This window comes from Dermacentor silvarum, chromosome 11, assembly GCF_013339745.2.
Source record: "Dermacentor silvarum isolate Dsil-2018 chromosome 11, BIME_Dsil_1.4, whole genome shotgun sequence".
Lineage (NCBI taxonomy): Eukaryota > Metazoa > Arthropoda > Arachnida > Ixodida > Ixodidae > Dermacentor > Dermacentor silvarum.
This window is the reverse complement of record NC_051164.1, coordinates 89,866,118-89,887,969: the sequence shown is the minus strand read 5'-3', so window position 1 is coordinate 89,887,969 and position 21,852 is coordinate 89,866,118. Positions and strand designations below refer to the sequence as shown.

Below are 21,852 nucleotides of genomic sequence, written 5' to 3'. Positions count from 1 at the left end.
GCGTGCAATTCTCATACGAATCCTGCTATCTCTGTCTTTACCGTCGCTCGCGAAGCGTGATCGCATCGCTTTCTCCGAGTCGATTGCCGCTGTCGCCGTCACGCAAAAAAAGAAAAAAAAAAGAAAAGAAAAAGGAAACGTTACGCGTTGGATGGATGCTTCCTATTAGATGCGCTTGTGTCGAAATGAAGGTGACTCCCTAGAGGAAGGCAGAGAAGAGAAGCTAGACAAAAACGAAATTATGCTCAGCTTTTCGCATGTCGAGGCAGATCGCCAACCGCTTCGCGCGCACGCACGCAGCATGAACCGACGTAACGTTGTACGCTTCGTGGGGCGTGCTTGCGTGTGCGAGATATCGTTTTCTCTTTCCTGGGGATTTCTCAACGCTGTGACCTTGGAGAATCTGCGAGACATTGCTTGTACTCTTCCCCCTCCCCCCCCCCCCCCTTTTCTTTCTTTTTTTTTTTTCGTTCGCTGGCTGAATCTTTCCAGTCCGTGCCTCTAATGCAAGCTGGGTACAATGTGGAAGCAAATGTTGCGCGTAAATCGCGTGGCTAGGTCCTTCATCGTGGGATGTGTGGCGTGCACGCGTAGAGAGAAGCTTGGTATTTGCCTGAATTGTGCTTATTTACGAATCGACCTGTTACGTGTATGGCCTTCGATGTGTGAGACGGAGAAAGATGGCTAGAAGTAAGCGTCCCTTGCTGTCATCCTCTCACATGGGACAATAAACCGTAATCCTTCATTTTTTTTTAACATGAGCAGGTAGCAAAGCTTGTATTATATATATTGCGATAAAGACTTGTCGTTAAGGCATAATTCTTGATGTGTATATGTGTATTATATGTGTGCTGTGAGGCCTGTGTTGTGTATGAATTGAAGCAGTGTTTTGTGGAATCTGGTTATCATGTATCCAGCGGTCATAGCTGGTTGTCACACTGTAGCGGAGGCCGGCTTGCAGTACGAGACGCGAGCGTTCCGATCGTAAACCAGTACAGTTCCATATTAGGTGGTATGCATCTGCTTCCATCACAGCGACAAAAGCTTGTATTTGATCTCCAAGAAAGCTGCTCGAAGGGTAATCAGCGTCCATAGCAGATGAAAAACCTTGCGTTAACTGTATAGACCTGTTCGATATCGCATGCTAGCTCCGCATGCTACGATTATTCACTAGTCATGTGTCTGCTGCCGCAGAAATCCGGAGACCACTCAACACATCCTAACGGAATGCGAAGGTAATCACTGAATGAGACCCGTATATATAGGCAACGTGCACATTCGAGAAGCGTGTGGATTTTAAGTGGACGGAAGCATCAACCGGTCAGCAGTCGGTGGGAAAAGGTGGTGGGGAAAAGGCAGGGAAAAGATACGACTGGATCCGTTAGTCATGTGTAGCGCTACAAGGTAGATATAGAAGTTTTGAGGAAGAGAAAGAAGATTAATGAGACGTATACAAAAACTGCTGGAATAAGAAAGCTTGTATAGGATACCCGAATAACTCAAGCAGGCTAGGTCACCATTTGTGGCCGCCCCGCTTAAAAGGGGATGCCAATAAATAACGATCATCATCAGTGTGTCTTCCTCTTCACCTAGAGCTCCTTCAGTTTCACCACTGCAACGCTTACGTTCAGTCATGTTGCAGCGATCCAGTTCGTAATTATGTGTGAGACTTAGTTTTGCGCACATGTATAGAGCTGATGTCATATATTACCTCCATACCGTACACACTGGTGAGCCATTGGCGGCACCTGGTGGTGGTGTTCCGAAGGAATGCTTGCGGAAATGCTAAGTTAGACGACTATATGACCTAGAGTCATATAGTCGTCATATAGATTTGGCATTGCCAAATCCTAACTGGGAGCTTACCACTGTCGTTGAAAAGAAAAGTGTACACTCATTGCATTCTACCGGTGCTAACATATATGGGCAGAAACTTGGAGGTTAACAAAGAAGCTCGAGAACAAGTTAAGGACCGCACAAAGAGCGATGGAACGAAAAATCTTAGGACTAACGTTAAGAGACAGGAAGAGAGCGGTGTGGATCAGAGAACAAACGGGGATAGCCGATATTCTAGTTGACATTAAGCGGAAGAAATGGAGCTGGGCAGGCCATGTAATGCGTAGGATGGATAACCGGTGGACCATTAGGGTTACAGAATGGATACCAAGAGAAGGGAAGCGCAGTCGAGGTCGGCAGAAAACCAGATGGGATGATGAAGTTAGGAATTTTGCAGGCGCAAGTTGGAATACGCTAGCGCAAGACAGGGGTAATTGGAGATCGCAGGGAGAGGCCTTCGTCCTGTAGTGGACATAAAATAGGCTGATGATGATGATGACCTAGAGTGACGGGCTCTGTAAAACTCTGCATGCAGTCCTACTGAGACCCAGTGTAGTCCTATGTCTGTGGAGTCCTGAAGAGTCCTAAGTAGTCCTAAACACCGACGTTCTTCGGCACATTTTCCAGCGTGAAAGGCTGGACCGAAGGGCCAGTAACGTAACCGGTCCCGAAATAATAGCTTACAAAGTCACGTATCCCTGACTTTCTTTAGTTACTCAGCGCTAAGCCGCAAGAAACAGCGTGCCCATACGTATGTGGTCGCTACGTATGTGGCTTCGGCTAGAGCTTCGCTGTTTATTCACGAGCACGCCGCGAGGTAAAAATACCTCACTGGCGCTAATAGTAAATACGCGGGAACCCTTGACCGTCTATAGGTGGCCCTCCGCCGGCACGTGCGTGACTCACTTCTGGCGCGAATCGTGTGACCGTGACGGCAAGCGGCGCGCGGCTAAGCAGATGCGTGAGCCATCTTTGCCGCCCGGCGTTTCGTGTATATACACAGCTTAGGCGGCGCTTGCCTATGGCGCTGAGAAACGAGCGTCAGCAACAGCGGCAGCAGCAGCAATAACAAAGAAACCGCGGAGCGTCTGCTGCGAGCCGTCGATGTTAGGTATACGATGTTTCCGGCGTAAATGCGCATATATCCGTCGCATGCCGCCGACCGTCTCGCATCGAGGAGCACGCGGCCTTGGCGGCGACCTTCCCCGGTCGCCTTTTTGCCTCGTCCCCTATAACCACGCCGGCCGTCTGGCCGTGGCCGTAGATCCCCTGCCGCCACGCGACGTGTGACCTATAAGCCCCCCCCTGGAGGCCTTGCGTTTTGTGTACAGAACTAATGGGCTCTAACCACATGGGACATGTCTCGGCGCGTGAATGAGACGTGGTCACGTTTTCAGCGTTCGTCGCTGCAGCCGACCTGATTAGCTGGCTTTCGTACGGCATATATGCTGCCCCCAGCGTCGTGTGCCTGCATACGTACGCGCATCGATAGCGTTGCGCGTATAGTGTGTAGGCCTAACGGGCTAACCACATGGGACGCGTCTCGGCGCGTGAATGAGAGGTGCACGTTTCTGGGTTCGGCGTTGCAGCCGACCTGATCAGTTGGCTTTCGTGCGTCGTGTGCTTGCATAGATACGCTCATCTAGCAGTTGCATATAGTGTGTGAGAGTAACAGGCTAACCACATGGGACGCGTGTCTCATGAATAAGGGAAGAGAGCACAAGAAAGGGGCAAATACAAGAAATGTGACAGGTCAAGTGCTCGCTTAAAAGTATATATATTTCGTTTTGAAAGCCTCAGTAGTATCTACAGTCAAGCGCGATTTGAAGGTTATCGCGCGAACGTCGATCGGGCTTTCCATTCGTTGCGATGAAGCGTAGACTCGGTTGCCTCTTATCTTCACGGACGATAACAAAAGCGTCCAATTCGGAGCGCCCAATTCCTGATAAAACCGATGACTACATTGCGCGCAATACCATAACTGACTGTTTGTTCCCTGAAGCAAAAAAAAAAAAATGAAAACAAAAAACACCTTCTTCGGATGGGAGTGACCGATGCTTAAAGAACAACAAAAAGAGAGGGAAGCTGGCCTGATACCTCCCTCTCCGCGATAGAGGATTCTGAGCCGTGGCGCAGTTCTTGTTCTTGGTCGATGTTCGCGCGATAGCCTTCAAATCGCGCAAGACTGTATAACGCTGCCAGTCAGAGACTAGCGCAGAAGCATTAATCAGTAAACAGAACACGTTGATTCAAAGGAGTTCGATAATGAAATCAAATTCACTTTTGCTTAGGTTAACGGACGCGTCGTTAATATGCAGCGTGGATTAATTCGAGGAATGTGAAACGCCTCAAGCAATTCGCGTGCAATCGTGTGCCAACTTTTCCCGAGTATTTTTTGTTGTGCGGAACTCGCAACGTATGCAAAGATCACTCAGCGCCGTTTGTCAGCATACTCGTATGAGCTATCGTCTTATTCCGAATTGTGAGAAGTCGGGTTCCCGAAATAAACGCTTGCTGCTAAGGAAAACTGAAGTGAAAAGTGAAATTGATTTAATCAGTGATTTCGGTTGACCGTCAACACATCTACAGATGTCTGATTGGCAATGTTATACGTATATTGATGCGCTTTCCACAATAAAGAGTTAGTTGAAAATGGGCACCATTACTGTCGTATTTCTTGTATTTCTCTCTTCTCATGCTGATTTTTTCTTTTTTCTTTTCATATATATGAAAAGGCTTTGCAAGCAAGCAGCCATGAGTGTGCTGATGTTGGCGCTTCGTGTTTTCGTAATGCGTCCATCTGCCTCTCGAGCAACGGGGCCGTGTCTGCGGTAACCTCTCGGCACCGCCGCGTGAACCGCCACCCGAAGTAGAGCCAACCGTTTGCGCGCCTGCTGGTGGCAGGTTAAAGTCCCGAGATAAAACAAAACTTTTTTAGCACACAAAATTTGGTTAATCTAGGGACCTTATGGCAGGTAAGCTTGGAGCAGCACACACCTAGTAGGTAGTTCGGAGAGGCCTTCAACTTGTTTTATCTAGGGACCTTTTGGCAGGTAAGCTTGGAGCACACATCTAGTGGGTAGTTCGGAGAGGCCTTCAACTTGTTTTATCTTGGGACTTTGTGGCAGATAAGCTTGGAGCACACACCTGTTGGGTAGTTCGGAGAGGCCTTCAACTTGTTTTATCTAGGGACCTTTTGGCAGGTAAGCTTGGAGCAGCACACACCTAGTAGGTAGTTCGGAGAGGCCTTCAGCTTGTTTTATCTTGGGACCTTATGGCAGATAAGCTTGTAGCACACACCTGGTGGGTAGTTCGGAGAGGCCTTCAACTTGTTTTATCTAGGGACCTTATGGCAGATAAGCTTGGAGCACACATCTAGTGATAGTTCGGAGAGGCCTTCAACTTGTTTTGTCTAGGGACCTTATGGCAGGTAAGGTTGGATCACACACCTTGTGGGCAGTTCGGAGAGACCTTCAGCACTTGATGAATGACGTCCGGGGCGCGCCGCCAGCACTCGGGTGTCCGCCCGAGGGTGACAGGATAAGACAACCTCCTGTGACCTCTGGAGATGGCGCCCGTCAGCGCGCAGACCCTACGACGTGCTAACGTATCTCTATAGCAATAATTTAAGTCAGCATTTCTTTCTGATCACTGTCGCTTGAATCCACAAAGCTGCCAAGATGTCTTAATATGGCTACGAGTCGGGAATCGATGTTGTTGCAAGCCGTATCTGCACACGCCTTTGCGTGAAGAATAGGCGAGGTATCCGAGCTTTCAGCTTGTTCAAATGTCCTTCGTGATTTTATTGCCTATAGTTTTCAAACCTTCTATGCAGTAAAATCTTGTAGGCCAGGGGTAGGGAATTAGAACCGCGGATTGATTTTATTAATTAATTAATTTATTTATTTATCGAAAATGTTTGCAACAAGCACAATGTGTCGCCGGCTTCCCCATAACTATAACTATGGAATGTTAAATTAATGAAGGGTGATGATTGTTGAAGCGAAACATGAACATTTCAGCTATATGGCAGTTCGCAGCCAAGCGAGGGGCGGTCAATTGCACTTAAAAGTAGTAAACAAGTAAATAAATTGCGAATAGATTATGTATCTATCATTCCGCTTAGTCTGGCGTGTAGACCAGAAAACCGTCGTCTAGTGTATAGACACTTCACAGATAGTAAGCTTAAACAAAGGCGAAACAAAATGTTTTCGCACTGTTTGCCCAATGCCACAAGAATGATACATCATCAGAACTGCATCGCAGGTGTAAGGGTGCCGTGAAAAATGAGTGTCCTTTTTAAAGAGCCTTTGATGAGCCAAAGTTACGACTAAGCAACTTTTATCACAGTACTCGCCGAATCATAAATAGTCGATAAGAACGAATTTGTGCCAAGTTTAATGCGAAGATAGGCGTATGTGGCAGGGCAATTATAATTAATCGCGCAGCTCCTGGCGCGCGCGTGCTTTTTTTTTTTTTTTTTTTCCCGCGGCAAGGAAACGGCGTCGCTTGGCCGTGAAGGTTGAAAGCACCCGAGCAACAGAGAAACAAAGGCAGGCGGCCGAAATTATATATAATCTGTCTTTTTCGCCGACGTGTAGGTTTGTCATTTTCCTCAGAATGGCGCGTTCAAATGCGAAGCGCGCTGCTATACGCCCGTCGTCACGAGGTTTATAACAAGGACGCGTACGAAGTCCCTCGCCACTTTCCTTGGCTCCTTCATTCATTAGTTTGTCGATTCTTTTACTCCGGGTAGCAGCAGCGGAAAAAAAAAAAAAAGGAAACAGCCAACGAGAGGGTAGGCATGTTACTACGCACGTTTATTGTAGAAAGTGCGAATGCCAAGGCCATCGCATCTCTCGCATTATACGCGCAGCCCCGCAAAAGTTGGAAGGACGTGCATATAGTATACTTGATGCGAGCGAGCGAGTGAGCGGGTGCGTATGCGGCGTTTCTTGTTAACGCTTACGGGTGCGCAAGGTTACGTGTATAGGCTAGGGTGCATAGCCCGTCGCCTGTAGCCGACTTCCCGTGAAATGTATTCATCCGCCGATGATAACACTATACCTATATAGCCGAGAGGTGCGCCACCGTTCACTTTCCATTTCCGCCGCCCTTCGAAATCGCGGCGACGTCCGCAGGCTCGTGGGTTTGGGCACTTAGATGCGCGCTAGAGCGCGCAGGAAATGGCGCTTCGTGCGCCGTTGGCGTCAGTGTTTTCTCATCGTATCTGCGCCGTCCTTCTGGGGTGTTTGCGTGTGCGTGCGTGCGCGTTCTGCCGCACGTTTGTTCTGATCTCGCTTGTTCGTCTGTTCTCGCTCCTGCCGTCTGTTCTTCTGTTGTCGTTCGTCTGCCGTTCGTCTGTTCTCGCTTCTGTCGTCTGTCCGTCTTTGTCGTTCTTCTGTTTTCGCTTCCGCGCGTCTCTGCGCAATTTGTGCATTCGTCTGTTCGTTAGAGTCGTCTGCTTGTCGCATTTGCGCGCGCCGAACTGTGTATGCGTATCGGAGCGATGAAAGATAAGCATCTCGTGGCCCCGTCGGAAACGCGCGGCGGTTCCTGCTGGCATTGAAATCGGTGTAGAACAAAGATGCGAGGCAGGACGTGCTCTCAGCTTCTGTCTCTACTTTCCCGACGGCGCTTGCGTAACCGACGTCCTGCGGAGGCCACGCCAGTCTGCCTTGTCGCGTTTCCGATCGCCCTTGACAACCCTAGCACCGTTTCGCTCGCTGATCATCACGCTGGCGCTATGCGCAGTAGATACCCGTGTTGAGGCGAAGGGGGGACTACCTGTACAGGTGGGAACAGCTGCAACGTGAACGAACCGTGCCTTGATTCTATGCTATACATCTGGAGTAGCAGGCTAGGCATGCCGCCAGGCAAACCTCTACAGGGATCCGAAAAATATCTCTATCTCTCCCCATGCTGCTGTAGTTGGAAGATAAAGCAAGTAATCGGGCACTTATCGAACGGAAGATCGAATTTCTAGGGACAGTCATTCGAAACATAAGTGGACTTGTTGCTTTTGAACAATGGCGTATACTCGCGTAAGCAAGGAGAGCGCAGCGCGTATTTGCATGTTACGGTACTGGCCTTCAATAAAGACGAGTATTTCTTTTTGCCTCTCGAGGACGCTTGATGTTACCCTTCTGAGACCCCTGACCTAAAAAAAAAAAAAAAAAAAAAAAAAAAAAACACGGCACGTTCTTGAGGATATCGAAAGCGAGGTACAGTTGTATAGCGTCTCGCGCCGTCGGCATATGGCATAAGGCGGTAACCACACGGAAACGTGTTTTCGCTGTTCTCGCTGCTAGGCGTTAGTGTACTTATTCGCGTCACGCGGCGACCGCAATGTAACCCACGCCTAATTGAAAAAAATTAAATTGTGAGGTTTGGACGTCCTGAAACTGCAATGTGGGTTGTGAGGCACGTCGTAGGGGAGGATTAATTATGACCACCTGGGGTTCGTTAACGTGAACACAAAACACGGTACACGAGTGTTTTTGTATTTCGCTTGCATCAGGATGCGGCCCCAGCGGCGCGGAGTCGAACCTACGACCTCGACGCGAACCCGCGGCCTCGTGCTCAGCATCGCAACGCCATATAGGCACTGCGCCGCCAGGCTCAATTCTATTTTTTGTAGTCATTGACGGATGGATAGGCTACAATCTGTGGATATGGGGATCGATTGATTGATTGATTGTTTGATTGATTGTTTGTTTGATTGATTGATGTGTGCTGTAGGTTAGCGCTGTAGTAAATTCAGCATTAACCTTGGAGTTTTTTCGTCGATAGTTGCTCATCCAGCCTGACCAATTTTTCACATATCGTATACAGATACAGTTCCGTGAGGTCAACTCCCATGATTTTCTTGAAATCGGCGTCCTACCAGATAATATTTCGTGATACGAGCTATAACCGCGATAACAGCGCCGGGTGATGCCGCCAAGGCGACACCCTGGTTTTTAGCTATTTTTACCCGCTGCTCCTGCTAGTCATCAGGCAGTGCATGTCCTGCTGTCTTTGTCAGCCTGCTGACGAGAGAAGACGGTGAGGCAGTATTGAAATGTGAGCGTCCACAATCGGGTGCCGGCTTTCCCATTGTTGTTACTCCTCGTTGCTGGAGGCAGTGACCCTTAAAATTACCCTGCTCTCTAAAGTGACGTCTGCAGAGGAGGGCCCGCGAGCAGTGTCAAAGCCATTCTTGTATATATATATCATTCATCGGCGCGCGTCGGTGGCCCCGCGGTGCACGCGGCTTGACGCAATGCCCGAGAGCGCGAGGCATCATTAGCCGGGACGTCCCATCTCTATAGGGCAGTGCGCTAGGAAGAAAAGGCGCACGTAGACTATTTTCCTGTATACAGCTTTGAGCGCCCGTGCGACGCGGGGGCCGCTGCGGTGCAGCTAAGCAGGACGGCGTTTTTGTCACACTGTTTACTACCTTGGAATAACTGCAGCTGGTTACTTGGTAGAGTCAGTAACGTTACGGACTAAAGAAGGTAGTCACTGTGACTAAATCAAATTATGGGGGTTTAAGTGCCAAAACCAATATTTGATTATAAGGCACGCCGTATAGTGGGGGACTCCGGAATAATTTAGACCACATGGGGTTCTTTAACGTGCACCTAAATCTAAGTACACGGGTGTTTTCGCATTTCGCCCGAATTGAAATGCGGCCGCCGTGGCCGGGATTTGATCCCGCGACCTCACGCTTAGCAGCCCAATATACCAGCCACTAAGCAACCACGGTGGGTCGTCACTGTTACTAATGCGTCTCGGCTACCAATCCCAAACGCAGTTAGCACCAACAGATACAAAATTTATAGCCTGTTGAAGACATATCGGACCCGCTCTGGAACATGTCAGATCTGGTTCGATATATGTATGTGATGTAGGCTTATGAACGTTAGTAACATTAGTAACAGCGACTGCCTTGTTCAGGCCGTAACGTTACTAACTCTACCGTTACAGCTGCAGTCATACCGAGGTAGTGAATAGCGTGACAACTATTAGTACACAAGTGCGTACTATAATTATCACCCAGCACCCGTAGTAGCTTGCCAGCTAGCTTCTCATTAAAGTCGTCTCTCTCTGCCAACAGCTTGCATTTCCAATCTCGACACGCTGTTTCAAGGAAAGTGAGCGAGAATCAGGAAGTGTGAACGGTTTCAGTGGCGGATTATAAACATGCATTGGCAGAGACGATTCGTGGAGGCCTGATTAAAGAAGTTTGCTACTGTCGCCGAGAAAAAAAAATCACTGACACACGAAGGAAAACGAAATGATTATGTCAACTAATCGTCGAAGTAAAAGCAAAACTGTGCACTTAGTTATCTGTTGTTGTCGTTCAATTAGGAACCTTTTCGGAGCAATATATTCGTAGATAGTTTAAAGATGGCAAAAGCTTCACCGCAGCGCACATGCTCGACCCCCACAGCGTATACAGCCAAGGCCAGCCGAGCACAGCCGACGGGCAGCTGGACAAAGTTCGATTTTTCAGGTTGGCGGATAAGCCCGTCGTTTGCACAGTGCACACCGATTGGGAGCGTAGCGTTCTGATATGTTGTGCCTTCCGCTGTCTGCACAGCTGGTCCAAAGGCAAACACGGTCAAAGCTGCATGCCATCAGTCGACCTGTCCGCGCTTTTGTCGACTGGGGAGGCTGGTATCGTTTAGGTTAATTCGGAAAGTACCGTGACCATATCCTCCTAAGACCCCTTGCACAATACATTGCACATTGCCTCCAACATTTTTTTTTTTTTCAAAATTCATTCAAAAGTGATTACGCAAATTATTCATTCTGGGTAAGATGTACGGTGCATGTGTAACTACAAAGAAGCGGTTTACTTAGGTAGAGAAATAAAATAAAGGCGCGCACAACATGAACTTGAACGCTTTGTCATTCTCGCGACTTCATGTTTGTAGTGTTTCATTTCAAGTTGCATGCGTAGATACGACGGCAGTTTTCTTTATTTAATTTTTTTTTTCGCGAAGCACATCCCATATACCTGTCTCGGTTGCACACGACTTACAACTTTACATAATGAATTTTGTTTTCCGTTTCTTTTCGTTGACGTCACGTATGCCTGATAGGCTGCTCATGTCACTTGCTAAAGTACTTGCCAAAGCACTTGCCAAAGTACTCTGAGACTGGAAGAGGAAAAGAGACAGAACAGTTTTATTTAGGACTGACTCGTATTGATAGTGAGACCACCTGAAAATACCGAGCACCGATGGGTCTTTTGCGGCGGATTAGATTATGCGTCCACCGTGATCCTGACAGTGGAGAGTTTTAGCATACCGCGGCCGGCTCTACCGTTACCGCTACCGTTCCAGCCATCTGTATACCTTTGCACGAACTAGCCATCTGGCGCGGCCTAGTGATATCACGCGCGAAGCTGACAGGCAGCGGGGTAACGGCAGATTTTAGTGCACTAAAACTCCCTAATTACGAATCGGGATACCCGTCGAACCCGCAGCAGCCACTGTGATGTACAGTGAGGTGCAGTGTTAAAGGGAACACATGAGTGTTCAACTCGTGCGAAGTCTTCCGTCCGGCGAGTGTGTACAACCACCGGAATTTGCAGCATATGAGTTGATTGATGGCGTTTACACCTTTCCGTACGTACCTGTGCAGTGTATCAGCTGCCAATGGCTCCTAGAGCGTTGCAGTAAAGTGAGAGATGCACATAGAGTGTTACCTTTAACTGTGGAAAGCATGACACCTCTCAACCTTCTTGCAATGCAATCGGCATCGTGTACTTATGCGGAACTGACTTACAGACTTCTGTAGGCGTCACGACTCTTGCTTATACCTCGCTCGCCGGCTCCACCATATATCCCCTCCCCATATCAAACTCGGAGACGACCAGGCGAATGGCACAGCGAAGCTATGTAAATAAACTGTGTCCGTGTCATCTCCGCTATGTGTAAATCGTCGGAGAGGCGGCGCCATCGACGATTTCGAAACGCGCTCGAGGCGCGTTGGCATCAATAAGAACAAAGGATCGATCTTGGGAGTCTTCGCAACCTTTTGGCACTCGCTCGTATACTCCTTGTGTGACCCCGTGACAGGGCGCGCGCGCGCTGGCGTACAGAAAACCGTTAGCAGGTCGAGCCGATCTATCATCCGCATCCAACACTTATTGGATCTTCGACGGCATACTCCCCCCCCCCCCTCCCCCTCACCAGCACCACCACCACCAGCTTGACCGGCGTTGCGGGACCCACCTTTTTCAACGGGAGCGCAGCGCGCCTCTGTAGGTTGCGGAAGGGAAAGCGAAAGTTTGGCTGACGTAACAGGAAACGACGGCGATGACACGTGAGCGAGCTTTTTCGTGGCCGTTGTTTGACTTCTTGGTGTTGATGATGTTGTCGTCGGGTGGCCTGTTTCTGCGCGCGTTCCACTCGGTGCGCTCTTGTATATTCGTAACTCTCGACTGGAAAGGAAGCCGACGACCGCACCACAAAAGCGGTGTATAGAATCGAACGCGATAGGACATACCGTCTACAGATTGTAAAACAGCAGTACTGGTTAAGAATCAAGCGCGGGTATATTGCATTTATAGTTGATATTAACTTATTAAGAGACAGAATTGGGTAGATTATGTTATCCGTGGAAGAGATAGCCGGTGCTCCGTTAGAAAAATAGAATTGGTGCCGAGGTAAGGGAGACCCAGTCTAGAGTGGATGCGACTTAGACGGAGTGCTGAAATTGAAAGATTGCCGGCACAGAGCAGAATTTTTCGGCGCAGACCAAGGGTATATTTGATGGGAGACAACTTCCACAATTGATGCCCGTCGGCGATGCTAGCCAGACACGTCGATAAGGATGAACAGTTCCTGTACTTACATTTTTTTTCCTCACGCGATTCAACGCTCAAATCTGAGTATTCTAAGCATTCAACTAACATGCAAGCTTGACCCATTCTTGAACTTATTTGCTTCCTCGGTCAGTGTGCGACTTCCCGGTGATGCGTTCAGGTGTGCTCACATGGCTGGCTGTGCAGTGTCTTTTACACTCCTGCGTTTGTGTACCTTACACGTCGTTCATTAGCCCTTAGGTTTCGCATTGCGTCTTCATTAACGGAAGCACAACTTTCAGGAGGTCACACGTGCAAAAAACACCGTATGGCGTCATTGGTAACTCTTTGTGCGTCACCAAGCCCGACGCCGCCAGCAGTTTGCTGTGGATTGATGGTCCTGTATATTCAGCTCTCATAGAACTTGGGTTAACTTCAGGCCCGGCAAATCTACCAACAATCTAGCACGGATATAGCCAGTATTCAGAGGTGGCGGAATAAACGGTTACCTCTAAATGTGAAAAATGTGCACTTTTATGAAAGTTTATAGCGCAATAAGCGTGTGTATGTCGAGCGCAGAATGGCCTATTTTGTCGTGTCTTTAAGTATGCAGATATATCCTTCTATATATCTCTCTTTCAAACGCTCCTCGTTCGTGAATTACGCTGACAGGATACGGCGTCGATGAACAAAGCCTTGCGCCGATCATGCAGCTCGGGCTTTCGAGGCGAAGCTCATTGCGTCGTTGATTTACGACGAGGCTCGACAAAAGAGAAAAGGGAGCTACGCTGACAGTGTGACGAGCTTCGTGCTCCACAAACAACAAAGAGGGTACACACTTCACCCCTGCATATAGGCAGCCAGAGAGACAAGCGTGTCGTTTACGAGCTCGCAGAATGCCGCGCGCTCCGCGTGGGCTTTGAAGAGGGTGCTATTATAACGAGGAATGGTATGGTGTATCAGTGAATTGCGCTTCTGCAATTGCAAAATGGCCACTTTTAACTCGCGAAAAGTATGTCAAGCCAGAAAGACCCCCCCCCTTTCCCCAAACGTTCTTTGTTTCTGTCTCTCTCTCTCTCTCTCTCTCTCTCTCCCTGTATATATATATATATATATATATATATATATATATATATAGAGAGAGAGAGAGAGAGAGAGAGAGTCTTATTCGTGTGTATGTGTTCAACGTCATCCGCCGAGAGCGAAAGTCTGCAGAGCCTTTACTGCTTTTCCTGTATGCGTCGCCGCAGTAGCTGCTTTGTTCGCAAACGTCAAACCGTGCTTATCTATTATATGCCGTTTATACAGCGCTCGAAAGTTCAGCACAAAGGTCGCGCACGCAAGGTCACCTGCACGCCTTTGGTCCTAATGCTGTCACGCAGAGAAACAGCCACGCACCGGCCTATATACATATAAGGAAGGCTCGCTCGGCAAGCCGAGCCAACCGCCGTCCTTCAACCGTTCGTGACGCGTTCTTCGCCCGGTTCTCTAACGCCGGTAATACGTTTCGTAACCCCGGCTTAACCGACGCGATGACCAGCTTTCACGGTTAACTGCGAGTGGTGACCCGAGGACTGCATGCAGCCGGGTCTCTGCGTGCAGTCTTGCCGTTTCTCGGACACGGAGTGCATCCTGCCCGAGCATTATACACAACGGTCGTCGTATATACTACGCCTCCTTCCCTTTCTTCGTTGACTCGCGATGCTTGCGGTCGTTGTTTGCTCTGTGTGTGTGGTCTGCGTGTTCTATAGTCTATACACTGTACGTGTGTGGGCGCGGACGTGCGTGGTCGGCCCCCCTAACGTATATACGATATATGCGCAGTGCGCGCCGTTCGCCCCGCGAGCGATCGAACGAGCTGTGTATACGACAAAAACCGCGTGGGCGGTAAACAGTCAACCCGGCCCGAATGTCTGACACAAAACTTCCCGCGTCTACACGACGTGACGTCGATGGCCCGACTGTTCTGTACACGTACTGCTCTTTGTTATTGCATTAAGGTCCCGTGGTAGCGATTGGAGAAAGAAATGTCTCTCGTGCGTTAAGTGTGTACGTGTGTACGTGTCTGACAGCGTTATATATACAAATAGATAAATGAATAAATGAAACGAAGGAAATTACTACGGACTGCTGCAGCTGTATAGCGCAGTCTGCGGACATCTGAGCAACATATTTACAACATAGAAACTGGAAACTTCGCTTCTGAAGTGGCTTCCTCGATAGAGTTCGTCACCGGGCCCCGACACACCAACACTGTTAGGTGAAATTCGAAAACAAGAAATATTCTCGCTACATCGCCACTCGGTAGGGAATTTCGGCGAGCGATGCGTTGACGCGTTTATCTTACGGGTAGGTATTCTGTGCGCCCTTCAGTCGGATGACAAGAGCGCTGGGAAATCGTAAAACTTCTGTGGATCTTGTGGACCCGGGGCTTGATTTTTTTCGTTAGTCAGTCATACGATGTGACAGACGATGATGCTGGAGAAAGCGTCGGGGAAGTTAATGATCTTTCATTGAAGTGTAAAAAATGATAAGCTATAGTAAATGTAAAAGAAAGTGGGTGAAAAGGTAACTTGACACAGGTGGAGACGGAACCCACATCTATTGCATTTGTGCGTGCGGCGCTATACCGATTAAGCTGCCCCACTTTCTTGGGTATTTGTGTATACAAGATTAGCTTGGGGAGTGTTAGCCAGCGCCCCTCGCGGCCAAGGCGGCGGACGAAGAACGCCCTTCTATAACTGCAGGTGTCACGTGGTGGTACGCGAGCTTAGGTACAGGCGGCTGGCTTTAGTAAACCCTCGTATACTACTACCTCATGGCACCAAAACTGCCAGTTTCGAGGTTAACGCTGTTCACCAATGGGAAGACCTCCCCGTGCGGATCTTCACATTCGAGCACTGTGACCTGTAAGTAAAAGTCGAAACGCAACATTCCCGATGGCTTCGCTGGCCCCTCTGAAAGTTACTCTGTGACCGATGTGGCTCGCGTAAGTTCTGATTTGTAGGTTACAAAACTCTGAAGACGTCTCAGAGGCAAACAGAGCGAAAGAAATAATGAAGGCCGAGTAGTTCGACACAACGACGTGATGGCGCCAGAAGGCGCGAGGCATAACGACGCACTAGAACTGTATGGGCTCCCTTAGGCTAAAGGTCGCCTACGCAGTAACTCTACTAGGCGCGAACCGCGTACCGACACCTTTGCCCTCGGTCACGGCATACGCGCCCAGAAACACCCCGCGACATAACTAACCCAAAAGCGACACTGACCGCGGCTCGCCGCGCCATACAAGCAAGCTCGCTGTCCGAGGCTAGTCACCGCATTACTGTTCCTGTCACGCGCGACACACCGAACGGGACCTCCGCAACTGGAAGCCTGTGCCCGCGATCGTGTTCACCAATGGAAGGCCTCGCTCCCAATTCTTTTGGTTCTCGTGCCGTTCATTCTTGTCCTTCCATTTCTCTATGCATTCACGTCGCTCGAGCCACTGCCGCCACACGGGACAGAGGCGCCGTGTGGGTCTCGGTGTTGAAGGATTTGCGATCCGCGCCTAATGGCAGCTCCGGCTCGTTCTCTCGAACGCGGCACGCAGCTTCGAAAAAAATGGCCCGCAAAGGTTTGGCGCGTCAGCCAGCTGTAATGAGGTAAATATGCGCGCGCTGTATTTTTTCTTGCGCCAAGTCTATGCGGTATGCAGTCAGTGACGGCGTGCGCGGTCCCGCGAAAGGCCAGCCATGGCCACGTGCGTCTGACAGCGCCGTCTGAATGATATCGGCGAGGTAACTACTGCGCTCGTGTACGAGTATATGCGACCCCGTTCGTTAACGCCTTCGAACGGCGAGCGTCCGGCACCGGATGCGCATATGCGGGACCCGTTTGCAAACCAAATTTTTTTCTCGACACCCTTTGTACGCCTGCGCGTTTGGAGTTTACGACGGGAACGGCTGAGCTCTGCGGGATGGGGGTGAGTGGTAACGTGGCCACGTCTGGCGGTCACTTTCGTTACCGCTTTCCTCATGTTGTTGTTGTTGTCGTCCTCATACGATGTGGCTCATACCATTTGTGGGGAATTTGCCAAGAAACGGGCTGATAAAGCCTCATGCCTGTTTGGTTTCTCTTTCTTGCTTGACTCGTCGTCCTCTTTGACATGTAGCAGTTGTTGTTTACTGAGCACTTCGTATTGTGCACGTCAATGGGATCTTAATTTTGTTGCAAGGACTCTCCCTGTCTCTCTCTCTATTTTAACCGAGTGATTTTTTTTTTTTTTCACTTTGCAAATGCGTTGACCTTTTCTTCCGCCCGACCATACATTTTCCTCAAAGAGGGCGCCGCGCCTTCGCTTTCAGGCAAGAGCGATATGCTTTCAAGGGGAGCCGGCGGCGGCGATAGGGAAAAAAACTGTAAGTAAACAAAGAAGAAGAAATAAAGAAGAACGCATCAGCTGGTGTGTCTTTCGGCGAGAACCATGGCCCGCTTTTAGATAGGACGTATACAGTACAGACAGGAAGGTCACTGAGAGGCAGGGCTCTATGCGTGCATGGAAGAAACGTCGCTCTTACGCATGCATGCATTCGGGGCTCGTGTGGCTTTCAAATCCTTCGCAAATTGGTGGATCCCATTTAGAAAGCTTAAAGTTGGAATAATTAGTTGGAAAGACGTGAAGGATGCCGTTAAAGAGCGGCCGCCACGTATACAACGCGCATTTCCGTCGTATGTTGGACGTATAATGCCATAGCTGCGTCGGCAGGTGTACCTTTCGCTATCGCCGTGGTGTAGTCTTAATTGTTCGTAGTGTGTACCTTGCGGTTAGTTGCAGTATACGTGTTCTTGTATTCGATACCGGTGTGGCCTTATACTGCGCTGGGTTTAAATACCTAGACGGTGAGGACGCCGAAGCTCACCGACGCCAGGGCGCCGGTAAAGAGTTCGATGCAGTTCTTTGTGGAAACGTACGTTTTCTGAATGTGGAGAGTAATTTGTGATCAATTGCCTTTGCGTATCTAGAGATACGAAATTGATCGCCGGAGATTATTTGCTCGGAATTTCGCTGCGCGGGCGACCAACTGCCCTTTTTGGTGTAAATGTAAGCTCCTTCGATCCAATGGGCAAGTTTTCAGGACTGTCGGCGCGTAGATACGACGTGCTGCGCTTTGCTGTGGCTTTGGTTCAGGCCCTTGTGCGTCGTGCTTTGGAGGAGGCATCGGCGTGGCTTTTCAGCTGCGACTATGGATTTGGGTCTTTCTCCCTCCCTGACTTGCATGCGCTTTGGCTGCGGCTCTGCCTCTGGCGTTGCCAGTGGCTATTGGAGTCGCTAATGGTACAGTGCTGTTGAGGGTACAGTGCTGTTGAGGTACAGTGCTGTTGAGGGTACAGTGCTGTTGAGGGCACGGTGTTGCTGAGGGTACGGTGCTGCTGAGGGGTACGGTGTTGCTTGGTGTACAGTGCTACTGCGGGTTTCGCTGCATATTTCGGCACAAGTTTCGCCGTACACTCTGTACGGTAACGGTAGAAGTGTAAAACGTAAGCTTTCGGCACTCAAGCACGGCTACATTCGACGACGCGTGAAGATTGCCCTTATACCCTCGGAAGCGTTCTTCACGCAGTAATAAGATCGGCGCTTCACGCATCAACCCACGCAATGTAAGAAAGTAAGAAAGAAAGCTCGTCACCTCGTTCTTGCGCCGGCATTAGGTTGCGCTGGCGCGCGGTTCCGCGATCGTTAATTACTTTCGCCTGGGGAGCTATTTCTCGCACGCCTGTTTAGCTCTCCGAGATCTCGTATTTCCGTCAACAGCTTCAACAGCGCCGTCGTGAGCGCCTCTGACAGCGTTCTCTACATCCCTCGCTTTAAGTCAGTGCGAAAAGTCGAATGATAGAGTTCGCCTAAAACTTGCTTTCTACTTTATTTGTAGCCCAGCAGGCTGTTCCAGTAGCCTTAAAGCTTTTTCTGCCTTCTAAAACCTACGGCGCTCTTGCCGAAAGGCTGAGAACGTTTTCCAGGTGTCGCGTTTTATACCCACTTGCAGCTGCAAACAGAATAATTTGTGACTTAAAATACGAACGGAAAGAAAAGTGTTTTAGCTTTTTCAGTTCATTATCGAGACTCGCGGTCTCTAACGAGAGCTCGGAATCGCTAAAGGTTCTTGCGGTCGCACATGTCCCGAGATATGAGGGCTGATATTTTCTGCGTTTTCGGGAAACGTTTCATAGGCTTTTGAATGCCTTGCCGCCTAATTATGCCGTCCTTGACCTCCCGGTTTTTTCGAAACGTCGCTGAACTCAACTGTGCGCCTTAATACTTCCCTCTATTGGCTCGCACATGATTGATTGATTGATTGATTGATTGATTGATTGATTGATTGATTGAGTTGACCGATCGACTGTTCCAGAGCGACTCCGAGGCTAGTGTAAAAGACTTTGGTGTTGAGGACTGCGGATTAAATTTCATAGGCTAATATTGTTTTCCTTGGGTTCTCTAACCTGCTCCTCCATCCAATTAGTCAATGCTATGGATGTTTTTAAGCTCTGCCGTCCTAGCAGTGCGGCCGCTGTTGCTTGGAAACGAACCCGCGACCATGTCTTCAGCAGAGCCCTCCTGCTAGCTTTAAGCACGAGATGGCTGCCGTTTTATGACGGAGAATTATGTTTCTGCTGTAGCGAGTAACTTAACCAAGTGTCTGACTTTTATATCCTTGATTGTTTCACACAATGAGTTACGCCTCATTACTTTTCTCCAAGAAGTGCCGCGGATCTCTTAAAAACTTTCGGAATTAAGAGAGTTGAAAATCGCCTTGCGCGGGAGGCCGCTGTCAAAGATCGAGAAACACGTACTTCATCGCTGCAGTAACTTACACGTGAATTGTCGCTTGTGGTAGTGAAACAGGAACTTCACGTATAATTCGTTTTGCGAAAGTAACTGTTACGCAGCGTCGCCGCACTTGTAAGTATCCCATTCCGTATACCATCGACGATATCCCCAATGGCTTATCTCTTGGGTTCGAGAGTTGCGCAGTAGTCTTAACTTGCGCTGTGGGGGCTGTAAGTATAGTTGCCGATAGTGTCGTATACGCGATAAGTGTAAACGGCCCTCGACTTATCCGAGTGTGTTTACGGAATGGTGTCGGCGGCGAGTCATCCTAAAATAGCCCGCTCTTGAAGCGACGCATGACCTCCCCTCGTGTGAAAAGCAATGGTGCGGCCAAATTTTCTTCGCCGTCTCGACCCAAGTTTCGCCATTTACGACCGTTAAGTTTTGACTGTATGACCGTTATGTATGGCGGTATACTTGTAACGCGGTAGTCCCATTTCAATTACAACTTTCAGTTGATGGACGAGAAGAAGGCGGTCCGAGGGGCCCGATTTTTAGTTAAAATCCCACCTGCAGCAAGTTGTGTTTTGAGCCACTTTCATTTACATTGTCATTCCTACCTTTCAAATAGAGATAAGTAATTTACTCTAGACTTTCCCTGTTTTCGCTCTCTGGTGGCTTCACATTATTGTATAGCGCGCCTGTGTGTGTGTGTGTGTGTGTGTGTGTGTGTGTGTGTGTGTGTGTGTGTGTGTGTGTGTGTGTGTGTGTGTGTGTGTGTGTGTGTGTGTGTGTGTGTGTGTGTGTGTGTGTGTGTGTGTGTGTGTGTGTGTGTGTGTGTGTGTGTCGAGAGATTTTGATTGTCTGCATGAAGGATCGGATGACTGTAGAGGCCGATTTAGTTTTCAAATTTAGCTGGTGCATACAGTGCTCCACGGCGTTCATTCGTTCTCTTTAAATCTGCCTTGCCGGCTCGCTCGCTTGCTTGCTTGCTTGCTTGCTTGCTTGCTTCATTCACTGAATGCGTCGCGCTCTGCGACTCCCCCGCTTCCATCTCCTCGGGGCATTCATTCGTTCTCGTTAGTGCACCCCCACTTCCCCCCTCCCCTTTCGTTCGCTGAATTCGTTCTCTTATTCCTATACAGATAGATGAACCGTCGCCCCATACCCGGGTCTCCACGCGCGCTTCTCTCGTGCTTTTTTTTTTTTTCCCTCTCCTTGTTTTTCACTTTTCCTTTTTTCGTGTTCTGGGTTCCCGAACCCGGGTTTTATTGCTCTCTTTCTCTCTCCCTCTCTCTCTCTGTCCATGGTGGTTCTCCCGCTCTCCCGTGGGGAAACACCTGCTCTCTTCAGCCGGCCATTTGCGAGGCGTCGTGAACGGCCTTAGCGGAATGGAAAGCGGCAACGAGAGGGGGAAAGGGGTGTCCGAGGGGCAGAGGTGTTGAGTGTGTGTGAGTGTGAGGGAGCGTGGTAGGAAGGGGGGCCGGTCATCTTTGCCTACGCATCCAAGTGGAGGGCTTCCTTCTCGGAGCTACGAAGGAGCGAGGCCAGCGCTCGAGCTATCGTCGGCCTAGCCCTCCCCCGAATGTATTGAGAGAGAGAGAAGACGTAGGGGCGCTTGCGAGCCGGCGCTCGGACCCGGAGACTTACTTCTCCTTGCGGGGCCCAAACGCGCGCATCGCGCGCGTCGCTCGCTGGCTCGGTGGTTCAGGAGGCCCTCGAGACACCTGCTTTTTGCGATTCTATGGATTTGCGTGGCTCTGTGGTTCGCGAAGTGCACGTGTCGTCGCTTTCTGAAATGCTTCCCGCTGTTGTCGTTCCTTCCTCGTCGTTGGACCCGCGTGTGCGTCCTATAGACTACCCTGGCAGCGCCCGCCTCCGAGTGGGCTTTCGAACATGTAAGTGGCCGAAAAAGATCAATGCCGGTGTTTTATTATTATTATTATTATTATTATTATTATTATTATTATTATTATTATTATTATTATTATTATTATTATTATTATTATTATTGCGCGCCAAAACCCCGATCTGATTGTGGAGCACGCTGTAGTGGGAGACTCCGGGTTAATTTTGACCACCCGGAGTCACCTAACCTTCGATTAATGCAGACTGCCCGGACGTTGACATACCCGTGGTTATCTTTATAGTGGTGTAAAATTTTAGATTTAGCTATAACGGTCATGCTGGGGCTGTATTTCTGCGCGGTCTTCAGTACTGCGCGGTCGTCAGCGAATACGTGTATGCGAGTTTTGTCAGCGGAATCTAAAGGCGGCAACGTTTCAACTATATAGCATGCACGAGTGCATGGCTCGAAATTGAGTTAACTGGTGTGCAAAACGTGCTTGGCGTAGGACAGCGCAAATACCGGACTCGACGACAGCAAAACATAGCTGTTTTCCTTTTT

The 21,852-nt window shown here is 49.3% G+C and overlaps 1 protein-coding gene and 1 long non-coding RNA gene across 7 annotated transcripts in view; one reads left to right on the top strand and one right to left on the bottom strand.

Annotated features, from left to right (window-relative positions):
- The window catches only part of LOC119433313 (uncharacterized), a 233,416-nt gene that overhangs the window by 161,135 nt on the left and 50,429 nt on the right, over nt 1–21,852 (top strand). The window contains exon 1 of one of the 6 annotated variants that reach the window (XM_037700464.2): nt 21,101–21,343. The exons of the other annotated variants lie outside the window; for them this stretch is intronic. The gene's annotated coding sequence lies outside the window, so the exon portion shown is untranslated. Of the gene's footprint in view, nt 1–21,100; nt 21,344–21,852 lie in introns of those variants that run through there. 6 annotated transcript variants of the gene reach the window in all.
- LOC125941572 (uncharacterized) lies at nt 4,838–5,504 on the bottom strand. The gene is made up of 3 exons (XR_007464450.1): nt 5,257–5,504; nt 5,108–5,182; nt 4,838–5,029 (listed from the first exon to the last, which is right to left on the bottom strand). It is a non-coding gene; the product is annotated as an uncharacterized LOC125941572 (long non-coding RNA).